This window comes from Balaenoptera musculus, chromosome 7 (assembly GCF_009873245.2).
Source record: "Balaenoptera musculus isolate JJ_BM4_2016_0621 chromosome 7, mBalMus1.pri.v3, whole genome shotgun sequence".
Taxonomy (NCBI): domain Eukaryota; kingdom Metazoa; phylum Chordata; class Mammalia; order Artiodactyla; family Balaenopteridae; genus Balaenoptera; species Balaenoptera musculus.
Genome location: NC_045791.1, coordinates 18,909,314 through 18,921,329, shown reverse-complemented (window position 1 = coordinate 18,921,329; position 12,016 = coordinate 18,909,314). Strand labels below are relative to the sequence as shown.

The 12,016-nt window shown below is 45.7% G+C and overlaps 1 protein-coding gene across 1 annotated transcript in view; it reads left to right on the top strand.

Moving 5' to 3' along the window:
- The window catches only part of TMEM163 (transmembrane protein 163), a 256,499-nt gene that overhangs the window by 209,568 nt on the left and 34,915 nt on the right, over nucleotides 1–12,016 (top strand). The gene's annotated exons all lie outside the window — the stretch shown is intronic.

Sequence of the window (12,016 nt, the reverse complement as noted above, 5' to 3'; positions counted from 1 at the left end):
ACCGTACCAGCCTCCTGTGTTACCTCCCACCCCAGATGTACTGGGGGAAGTTGGGCAGGTGGAGAGAAAACATACAATATTTAGGAGTTCAGAAGAACTCACTGTAGAATGTGAATGACTTGGTGGAGAGAAGCACTGGGCAAGATAAAAAGGCAGTTGAGCTGGTACTGGGTTGTGTGTCCCTCTTCTTAGATCTTTTGACTACTTTTAAAGTCTTTTATCTTAAGAGAAACGGAGTGATTTTTATATAGCAGAGCGATCCGATCTGTGTTGTTCCCATCTGTTGTTCTGTGTCCATTCAATCACTATTATAATAAGACTTATTTTTTTCCTTTGTACCTCAATTCAGTATATAAATCTGTTCACATTAGGCTTTCTGACACAACTGACATTCAGATGCAAAAACTGGGGGACACAATTTCATATTAAAGTGTGTCTTTGACTGCCTTGTTTTCTGGGTGAGAGGCACTCTGATTCTTTTTCTTTCCCCCCGCCCCTTATGAATGCTGTGATAAGGAATGTTTTTACGCTCTCCTATCAGGCTACCTTCACGTTAGAAGGCAGCTGATTTACCTACCAGGAGATTAAGATGCTGCCATTACAATGCTTCACTGTACAGACATACCTCAGAGATACCGCGGGTTCGGTGCCAGATCACCGCAGTACAGCAAATAATGCAATAAAGCAAATCCCACAAATTTTTTGGTTTCCCAGTGCACGTAGAAGTTATGTTTACACTATGCTGTAGTCTATTAAGTACTCAATAGCATTATGTCTAAAAAAAAAAAAAGTACATACCTTGATTAAAAAATACTTTATTGCAAAAAACATGAACTATCATCTGAGCCTTCAGCAAGTCTTAATCTTTCTGCAATAGTAACAAAGATCACTCATTACATATCACCATAACAAGTATAACAATCATGAAAAAGTTTGAAATATTGCAGGAATTAACAACATGTGACACAGGGACACGAAATGAGGAAATGCTGTTGGAAAAAATGGTGCCGATAGACTTGCTCAACACAGGGTTGCCACAAACTTTCAATTTGTAAACAAAAAAAAAAAAAAAAAAAATGGAATGAAATGAAGTGTACCTGTATGTAAGTTGCATAGTGATGTAATACAAAATTATGGGCTCTTCTTTTAGGATGTGATTTGGTTTGAGCTGGGCTATGTGCACCATCTTATAAAAGGGCTAAATTATGAGACCTTTAATTTCACTTTTAGAAAAATACATGTTAATCTTTTGGGAGTAACGTATTGCATTTGTGTGTGTGTGTGTAGGGAAGATGAAAGTGAAGTGGGGCATTGCACTGCATTTAGTAGAGCTATTAAGGTGACTGCTCTAAGTTGTACTGTATGCCCACCCCCGCCAACTTGAAACAGACATTAGAGCCATTCCTTTAGTAACTCCCGTGGACGTTAACCATTATTTATCATCGCAGCTGGCAAGGAACATGTTCTCTAATATCTCCACGACACGGAGGAAAGACGGAGAGCAGGGTAGGAGTGTACCTACCTATGGATTTGGTCTTCTTCAGCAGAGCTAGCTCAAACAAACAATCCCATGTCTTATACTCCGTGTGCTTCCTCTCACATTGTGCTTGTCTCACCTTGATCTTCCTGGTTGCCTGGGATCCTGGACTTTTCCATCCTTTTCCTCCATCAGACTGGCTACCCTGTGTTCCATGCCATCAGAATCAGAAGCTTAGGTAAAATGTAGACATAGAAGTATTAAGCGCGATTGATTAAGATGTCAGTCAGATAACATCTTTGCATTTTATAAGGGATGGAAATCTGACTCCACTCTAAGAAATGTTTATTGGTGGGAATTTTCAGCGCTGGGCTAGTTGATGCATTCATTTATTTAGACATTAAAAGTTAACGTGTAGCACGGCTCACTTGACGTGGAATAGGTAGCTGCGCTCATGGACCCTTGTTCGTGGCCCTCCTTGTTCTTGTCTTGAAAGTGGAACCATTTTTAACTGGGAACAGTCTTATATCTTACAGTGCATACACTCTTAAGGGAAGAAGCTCACCAAGTTAAGTTCCACATCAAGGTATAATGTCTGATGCCCACCCTGGCTGGGACGGGAGAGGGTGAAGAGCTCCGTGATTGTACCGAGACTGGCCCTGTCCCGGGAGGGCTCACACCCACTGCATCTTTTATTAGTCCTGGTGTGCGATTTAAAAATCACACCTGTTTATGGTCATCTCATCAGAACTCTAAGGAAAGATGTAAGGTGGTTTGTTGTTTTGTTTTATTTTGTTTGTTAAGCCTTCAGAGTTACAGAAAGGTAACAAAGGCCTGTGATCTCCTGTTTCCAGAGGGGAGGGCTTCTGATCAGCTGAGTGGCACACGGGGACCAGGTAAATGCTTCTAGGTGTTATCTGACAGCATTTCAATCCCGAGTCTTTGGGTTCCTACTCTCTGCTCTAGAAGTTTGGGGAGCCCAAACCCCTGGCCTGCAGTCATTCAAGATGAGCGTCCGTCCACAATGTCTCATCTGAATTAGCAGCCACAAACTCAGAGGCTCACAGAAGCCAGTCCCGAAAACAGGAGAAACTGCCTGGGTCTGTGGCATCCAGACAGTGTGTGCGCAGAGGAAGGGTCGGCCCCTTAGCAGAATTGCCATGGAAACCTATGTTTAATGTGAAATAAATGGGCAACTAATTAAATTTTGGGAACCCTGGTTGGGAGTCAGTTTCCCGCAGGCCAAATACAGCCTGTGCCTCTTGGCTGCTCCTGGCCTGTGGCGGTAGAAACCAGGGAGACTGGTGTTTATGGCCTTGATGTTCTGAATTTTAGGTCCAAGTTACAGATTCACTCTTGCCCTCATCTGCAGAATTGCCTTTTGATATATGATTTCCATCAAGTTGTTACTGTGGGTTTGTCTGAAGCAGTGTTTTCCCTGTCCCAGGTCCATCCTGCTCCCACCCTTCGCCCTGGCAGCTTTCTTTTTTCTTTTTCTTTTTCTTTTTTTTTTAAAGGTTTTATTATATTTTATTTTTGGCTGCGTTGGGTCTCTTTTACTGCGCGCGGGCTTCCTCTAGTTGTGGCGAGTGAGGACTGCTCTTTGTTGCGGTGCGCGGGCTTCTCATTGCAGTGGCTTCTCTTGTTGTGGAGCACGGGCTCTAGGTGCACGGGCTTCAGTAGTTGTGGCGCGTGGGCTCACTAGTTGTGGCTCATGGGCTCTAGAGCGCAGGCTCAGTAGTTGTGGCGCACAGGCTTAGTTGCTCTGCGGCATGTGGGATCTTCCCGGACCAGGGCTCGAACTCGTGTCCCCTGCATTGGCAGGCGGATTCTTAACCACTGCGCCACCAGGGAAGTGTCCTCGGCAACTTTCTTTTTAATGTCACCTGCACAATTCTTAGAGTGTGAGTAATTGTAAGAATGGGTGAGTTTTGAATAAGAAAGCTATGCCATTAGGAATTTCCCACCTGTGAAGTCAGCTGGCTCTGAGCCGTGATGTCGCCTGCCCCTCAGTGGCCTCATGCTGGAGGAGTCTGGCCAGCTATGCTCTCAGGGGACCCCCAGACAGGAGTCTGCAGCGTCTGCTGTGAGGGCTTCAGGAGCAAATGGCTTAAATCTGCTCCCTCGTGACCTGCATGGGGTCGTGTAGGATCATTGATAAAACAGATTCCAAAAGAACCTTCTCAGAAACTCTGCATGAACTATGGTTCTAGAAGTTGGGGAGCATGGGTGGTGCCACAGATGCGGTGGTGACAGTCTGGCCTTATGTCTGGGGCTGCTTTGAAAGGAGTATCATCGTCTTGCTGTTTTTACACCTGCCACAGCCTGCTTTGGTAGGCGGGGACAGGTGGTATGCTTCTCTGTTATGGGGGCATATGGGGGCTCGGAAAGCTGAAGTGACCTTCCCGAGGTCATCGGCTGGCTGGTGGCAGCGCCTGGATTTGAGCCCTTGTCTCCCCATCTGGGGCTGTCCTGGCTCCTGGTAACTGTGAGCTTACATGTTCCTGCTGTTCGTTGGCTTTTCAGGTCCGGGACTGCTGTCTTCTTTCTTCTTTTTCTCCTTTTCGAATTTGTTTTTTTGTTTTGTTTTCCCTTTTCTGTCTTCTCATCTTCCGATTGGGGTGCCCAGACCCCCAGCTGGTCCCATCCCTGGCTTTTCTGGCTTCCACTGCTGCCCTCACCACACGGGCCCCCTGCACCCTGTGCTGCTGACCAGGGTGTGCTCCCCTTACTTTGTCTCTTGGAAAACCTGCAGGCAGGTGAACCAAGAAGCAATGGAGAAGTAGGCCAAGTATGAATTGAGGGGACTCAGGGGTGACATGGAATCCCGTGGATGAAGGTGCTTTAGGGAAGCTGCTTAGCGTGTGGGAGGGATGTGGGCGTGGCGGGGGCTGAGCTCTCGGAGGTGTGACCCCGCCCTCCCCGCCCTCCCCGCCCCTCGTACCCACGTGACCGCCGCAGGCAAGTCGCTCCATCCCCCTGCCCTGGGCTTCCTAATACGCACAGTGGGGACAGTACTTCCATCAGAGGTTTATGGTATGGCTCAAGTGAGCCGTTTGTTTAAGAGAATCGTCATGAGAAGACAGTGCTGCCATGGCGGCTGCTGCTCTTAACCGTCTGATGTTTAATGTTTCTGACCTGCTCATCAAAGTTCCAACTTGTGGCCTGCGTTCATTTCAGACGGGCCCCTCCATCCCTCTTTCCTGCCTCCTGGTCCCCCTCCCTCTGGCTGGGTGGAAGTAGTGCTGTTCTCTCTCTGGCTTCAGCTTGCAGTAGCCGACTCTGGGCCACTCCGTTTCGGGGAAACGGCGTGCTGTCGGAAGGCTTGTCCTCTAAGCCTAACTCACCGCTCATTGGCCGTGTGGCTTCCAGCAGATTGTGTTTCCTCTCTGTGTTTCCTCTTTGTAAATGGGCGCCATGCCCCCTACTCCACAACAGAAGTTGTGAGAATTAAATGATGTGATGAACGTGCAAAGGCTCTGTCAACCGTCGTGTACTTTACAAAAGAAGAAAGTATAGTTTCTGATCCCAGAGCCCGAGAGGTCCCGTCCTTTCCCACGCGCTTTCTCTCTGTGTCCTGTTGTGTTAGACCAGCTCATTAGCTCCTCTGTTAGTAGACTGTGACTTCTTTACCTTGAGCTCTTGACCAGTGTCTGGGTCTAACCTCCTTAAGTCATGTGCACTAATAGTGATAACAATTATAATTAAAATCATGCATGGTTCCCGATTGGCAGTGAATAACCTATGGCCACATGCTGATAATAATCACAGTTGCTACCATGTGAATGCCTCCTGATCCCTGGACCCCCTGTCTAGGCACTGGGGATTCAAAGTCAACCAGCACCAATGGCTAAAGTTTTTCATTTCCCTGCAAAGTCCTTGACTTCTCATAGGAGCTGGCTTTTGCTCCCAGGGATCTCACAGCTGGGGAGAGACCCAGAAACCGATACATTTGGTTCGGGTGATGAGGGTTGTGGTAGAGACGATCGCATGAGAACAGAGAAGACTTTCATATCAAGCCTGGCATGGGGGAGGCGTGTTGGGGCCTTCCTGGAGGAGCGCTCCCTCCACGTGACATCCGGAGGATGAGTGGGCAGGGGGTGGTGGGGGGAACCCGGGGAGGAGGGGGCTCTTGAGGACAGAGGAGCTACAGGAGCCGTGGGGTCCTTGTGAGCCTGTTTTGTTTTTCGTGCCTTTGTTCTCTGTTGACACCAGCATGTCTGGGTAAGAGGAAGGAATAGAGAGAGAAAAACGTAAGGGAGAAGGAGGCAAAAGGAAGAAAGGAAAAATAGCTCTGTGTTGTGGGTCAGGAGTGACGGCTCAACATCATTTTTATTCTTCTTCCTTGAGTAGCGAGGTTGCCTTCAGACTTCCCCTTGTCTCTCTCCCTGCTAAGTTCTTCCCTGAGATTCCATCCCACCCACCAGAACAAGGGGGCTTCCACCAATAAAAGGGAGCCCCTCACAATTGCTCGTTTTCTTGCAGGCCCCCAGTCATGAGCTCTGTTTCATTTCCAGTCCTCGTGGGACGTGAAGGTGGCTTCTGGCGGGGTGGTTGCCTGCTTTCATGGGTGCATGTCTTCACGCATTGTTGCTGCGAGTCTCCTGCGCTACAAGGGTGGGCTGGCTCTGCAGAGCTGGGGGAGGTCAGTGGTGTTCCTGCAAGAGCCTCCAATGAGATCCCACTCTTAGGAGCAAAGCTAGAGAGAAAACTCTTGTAACAGATATTTCAGGGTAATACTCACAAGTCCACAGCCGAGAACTTTCCCTCAGGATCTTCCTACGGAAGTGACGACGATTCTTGGATTTGTAGACTTTTGTGTTTGCGAAGTGTTTAGTGTTCAGTCTCTGTTGTAGGTGGGTAGGAGTTACTTATGTTCTTTAGCTGCTTCTTATCTGGCCCTTGGTGCGTCTTTACCTTGTGGAGAAGATGGGGACGGCCCAGCCTGCCCCATCCCCACACCCCTGTTTTCAGTACAGGGGACCATTTGCCCCTCCCTTTCATCCTTCCCTCTCACTCAGGGCCTCTCCTTCCCACAGTTAACCCTCTGAGCTCCCTTCTTGCCCACCTCCTTGGAAATCTCGCCTCTACCCTCATTCCTTCTCTTTCTGTTACCTTCCGTCACTCCCTGCCTGCCACCTCCTCCTCGGGCGTTTCCCTTCAAGTCCTTCCTTCCCCCCCTTTAGTCTCTGCTGCTCTCAAAGATGCTTATCCCTTCCTTCCCATTCCTCTTGTCACCTCAGGTTCAAACCTTGCCTTCCCTCAGCCTGCCCCGGTGGTCTTTCAGGTCCATTCTGCATGGCATCCCTTTGGAGGTAGGAGCTGGTTAACAGGAGGACCTGATGGAGGATGTTGGGGCCAGCAGTGAAGGTTTGGGGCTGGGTGAGCAGTTTCACCGAGATGCTACCCACCCAGTCAGCTCGTCAGCCTCAGATATTCTGAGGCAAGTGCCTCATCCATGGGAGCGAGTTTCTCAAGGCTCTTGTACTGAGTGCTCTGAGGCAGTGTCACCTTGTGGTTAAAGACGTTGGAGCTGAAGTCAGGGAGACAGTGCTCAACTCTTACCCCTTCCTAACTAGAGGAAATTACAGCATGTGGCTCAGCCTTCTCTGCCTCAGTCTCTTTGTTTGTAAAATGGAAATAATAAGAAGACAATCTTAACAGTCTTCTCTGTAAGATTGTTAAGAAACAGAATAAAAAGATGCAGGTGATCTGCTTAGCACATAACTGTTGAATGAATGCTGGCTAATGCTATTGTTGTTGGACCAGAGAAGAGATTTCTAAGGAATTTGGTGGACCTTCTGATGCCTTTAGTTCTGGAAGCTTAGGCTGTATTGAACCATCCAGGAAATGCCTTCAAGGAACCTATTTTCAGCTCAGGTTGGGTAATGCTGTGGACGCCTTCTTGTGCAATAACCTATAATTCCTGGATCCGCCATCAGCGATAGATTCGTCTTCCCATATGACATGCTCTCAAGCATAACTCTGAATTTAATTTGGGAGTCGCATTGACAAATACTTTAAAAACAAACAGCTGCACACAGTCAAGGTCCTCACCATCCATCTGCCCTGCCAACATCTCCCCAGCACTGCACAAAGAAAGGCAGAAATTCCTGCTGTTAGACCATCAGTGGTGTCCCACTCTTGTTACTTTAGACAGAATAATTCCATCACTGCAGCAAGACTGACCTCTTCATTCATCCTAAAGCCACAGGCCTACCGGCTTCTAAACAGAAGAGAACTGAGCACGGATCAGAGTGGGTTATTATTGGCTCAAGTGAGCTCAAGGAGAATAGAGCCCAGAAATAGATGCATACATATCTGGTCAACTGGCTTTCAACGAAGGTGCCAGGGCAATTCAATGGAGGAAAGAAAAGTCTCTTTTCCACAAATGGTGCTGGAGCAACTGGAAAGCTTTATGGACAAAAATGGACATTCACCTTTATACAAAAATTACCTCAAAATGGATCATAAACCTCAATGTAAAATCTAAACCCCTAAAACTTCTAAAGGAAAACAAAAGAGAAAATCTTTGCAATGTTGGGATAGGCGAAGTGTCTTAGATATGGCACTAAAAGCTTGAACCATAACATAAAAAAAAAAAAATAGAAAATTGGACTTCATTAAAGTAAAAAACCTTTGCTCTTCCAAGACACCAATAAGAAAATGACAAGACCGCACAGACAACACACACAGATCAGACAAAAGACTTGCCTCCAGAATGTATAAAGAACAGTTTAATAAGAAGACAAACAATCCAATAAGAGAATAGGCATAAGATTTACCAGACAATTCCCAAAAGAACAGATAAATTGGGGCTTCCCTGGTGGCGCAGTGGTTGAGAATCTGCCTGCCAATGCAGGGGACACGGGTTCGAGCCCTGGTCTGGGAAGATCCCACATGCCACGGAGCAACTAGGCCCGTGAGCCACAACTACTGAGCCTGCGCGTCTGGAGCCTGTGCTCCGCAACAAGAGAGGCCGCTATAGTGAGATGCCTGCGCACCGCGATGAAGAGTGGCCCTTGCTCGCTGCAACTGGAGAAAACCCTCACACAGAAATGAAGACCCAACACAGTCATAAGTAAATAAATAAATAAATAAAATAATAATAATAATAATTTAAAAAAAAAAAAAAAAAAAAGAACAGATAAATGAATAGCCAATAAGCACGTGAAAAATTGCTCAACATTATTAGTCACCAAGGAATTACAAATTAAAACCACCATAAGATACCACTACATACCCATTTGAATGTCTAAAATTGAAAAAACAAAAGTACGTGGAGCGTCTAGGGCTCACATACATTGATGATTAGAGAGTAAAATGGTTCATCTACTTTAGAAAAGAGTTCAGAGGTTCGTTAAAAAGTTAAACATCTGGGCTTCCCTGGTGGCGCAGTGGTTGAGAATCTGCCTGCCAATTCAGGGGACACGGGTTCGAGCCCTTGTCTGGGAAGATCCCACATGCCGCGGAGCAACTAGCCCCGTGAGCCCCAACTACTGAGCCTGCGCATCTGGAGCCTGTGCTCCGCAACAAGAGAGGCCGCGACAGTGAGAGGCCCGCGCATCGCGATGAAGAGTGGCCCCCACTTGCCGCAACTAGAGAGAAAGCCCTCACACAGAAATGAAGACCCAACACAGCCAAAAATAAATAAATTAATTAATTAAAAAAAAAAAGTTAAACATCTGTCTACCATATGACCTAGCCATTCCAGGACCAGGTATTTACCCAAGAGAAAGGAACATTTACATATGTGCAAAGACCCTTACACAAACGTTTATTGCATTTTTATTTCTAATATCAAAAACTGGAAAGAATCCAAATGTCTATCAATAGGTGAAATTGTGGTACATCCATACAATGGAATACTACTCAGCCATAAAAAAGCACCACTGACTCATGCAACAACATGGATGAAACTCAGAATAATTAAGGTGGGTTCCAGACGCAAAGCAAAAGGAAACATATACTAGGGACTTCCCTGGTGGTGCAGTGGTTAAGAATCCGCCTGCCAATGCAGGGGATGCGAGTTCAAGCCCTGGTCCGGGAGGGTCCCACATGCTGTGGAGCAACTAAGCCCGTGCGCCACAACCACTGAGCCTGAGCTCTAGAGCCCACGAGCCACAACTACTGAGCCTGCACGCCTAGAGCTGGTGTTCCACAACAAGAGAAGCCACTGCAATGAGAAACCTGCACACCGCAACAAAGAGTAGCCCCTGTTCTCCACAACTAGAGAAATGAAGACCCAAAGCAGCCAAAAATAAATAAATAAATAAATAAATTAATTAATTAATTAAAAAAAAAGCTATGTGCAAACACATAGCTTTTAAAAAAAAAAAAGAAGGAAATATATAATATGTGGGCATATCTTGGAGATGTTGTGGATTTGGCTCCAGACCATCACAATATAGAGAATATCTCAATAAAGTGAGTCATGTAGATTTGTAGGTTTCCCAGTACATAGAAAAGTTACATTTATAGTATACTGTAGTAAGTGTGCAGTAACATTGTATCTAAAAAAGCAATGTATATACCTTCATTTTTAAAAATACTTTATTGCTGAAAATACTAACCATCATCTTGAGTCTTCATCGAGTTGTGGGTAACATCAAAGCTCACTGTTCACAGATCACCACAGCAAATATAATTATAACGAAAAAGTTTGAAATAGAGTGAGAATTACCGAAATGTGACAGAGAGACACAGAGTGAGCAAACGCTATTGGAAAATGGCACTGATAGACCTGCTCGATGCAGGGTTGCCACAAACCTTCAATTTATAGAAAATACAGTATCTGTGAAGCACAGTAAAAGGAGGTATGCCTGTATCATTCATACATAAAATTTTAGGTGCAATCTAATCTCTAGTGACAGAAGGCAGATAGTGGTTGCCAGAGGATGTGGTGTTAGAGGCGGGGGAGGGATTATTAAAGAGTCACAAGGAAACTATTGAGGGTGATGGAAATATCCTCTCGCTTTTGGTGGTGGTTTCATAGGCATAAAAAAAGTCAACACTGGGACTTTCATGGTGGTCCAGTGGGTAAGGCTCCATGATCCCAATGCAGGGGACCCAGGTTCAATCCCCGGTTGGGGAACTAGATCCTGCATGCATGTCACAACTAAGAGTCTGCATGCCGCAACTGAGAGCCTGCATGCTGCGACTAAGAAAGGATCCCACATGCTGCAACTAAGACCTGGAGGAGCCTAAAGAAATAAATAAACAGTAAAAAAAAAAAAATATATTAATGCTGATTAAGCTGTCTACTTTAAATATGTACAGTTCAAGTATCAATACATCCAGATGCTATGCTTGGCCACAAATGACCTCACATTGCTACACCAGATAGGAATCCTGCTCAGATCTATTATAATAGGATAAATATTTTAAGATGCTGTGAAGTGAGGGTTTAGTTTTCTCAGTGTAACCCACACATTCAGTACCTGAGATGTGGACAGTACTGCTAAAAGTTATACTATAGTCAATAACATGAAGAAAAAGTGTATGATAAGAGGGGAAAGTGTAAATAGGCTAAATATGACAGCTGTCATCAGAGGTACATAGTAAGAGGAGCTTTTGCTGAAATATAACTGATCTCATGCAGTTGCCAGAAACACCCCTGAAGTGCCTGCTGGTGGCTCTGCCTCTTGAGAGTATTAACCGTTTTAAACCTGAAAGTGTGGGTGGTCTATCCTTTCAGTTCCTTGCATACAGTATGATTTGTTTGTCAGTTCAGGTGTTACCTGGGAAATTGCTCTGAAGGGGCTCTGATTGGTTCTCCTTTCCTTGCTGTGTAAGCCTAGGATTTTCATCAGAATATGATATGTCTGTGATCGGTCTGCCATGTTGCTCTATTTCTATCATGCCTCTTTGTGTTTTCTGCTTCAAAAAAGGGCTATTTAGCTTGAGGCTCATTAGACCTTCGCAGTATTTCCGAAATAGGCAGAGACGTCAGACCCACTGCCATTTTATAACAAGGAAACAAAACCTCAGATAGAAAAATAAAATAACTGTATAAGATCCACTGTAAGAGACACCCATGGCAAATGGAACCAGGTCCTTGACTGGTCAAGAGGGCTCCTTCTGTTCCATGGATTGTCTCCTGAAGTACCACAGGGTTTGAGACCCAAAAGTCAGCTTTTAAGAAAAACTAATGCAACTGGTTCAGTTTCCAAGATGAGAAAATATAGCCCAGAGACTTATTCTCACAGAAGATTCTGAATTAAACTCCACATCTAGCATTTCCCACACTCAACTCAATGGGCATGAACTCCTCTGCCCACCCCTGACATCTTCCCTGTGGCCTTGAAGATTCCAGCATGACACCTGCTACCAAAAACCTGTCTTAGGGGGATGCTGGGTTATGGTACCAAAACTGGAGAAGAGAAAGGAAGGCAGGGAGAGAGGGAAAGGTGCTCATTCCTCTCCATGTCCTGGGAACGTCTGTGTATTTAAAGATACGGGTGTTTATCAAAGATGGGCGTTGCTGGGTCAAGGTCGAATATGCTGCTAGTCAAATGTGTCTATTCTTGACCTTGGGAA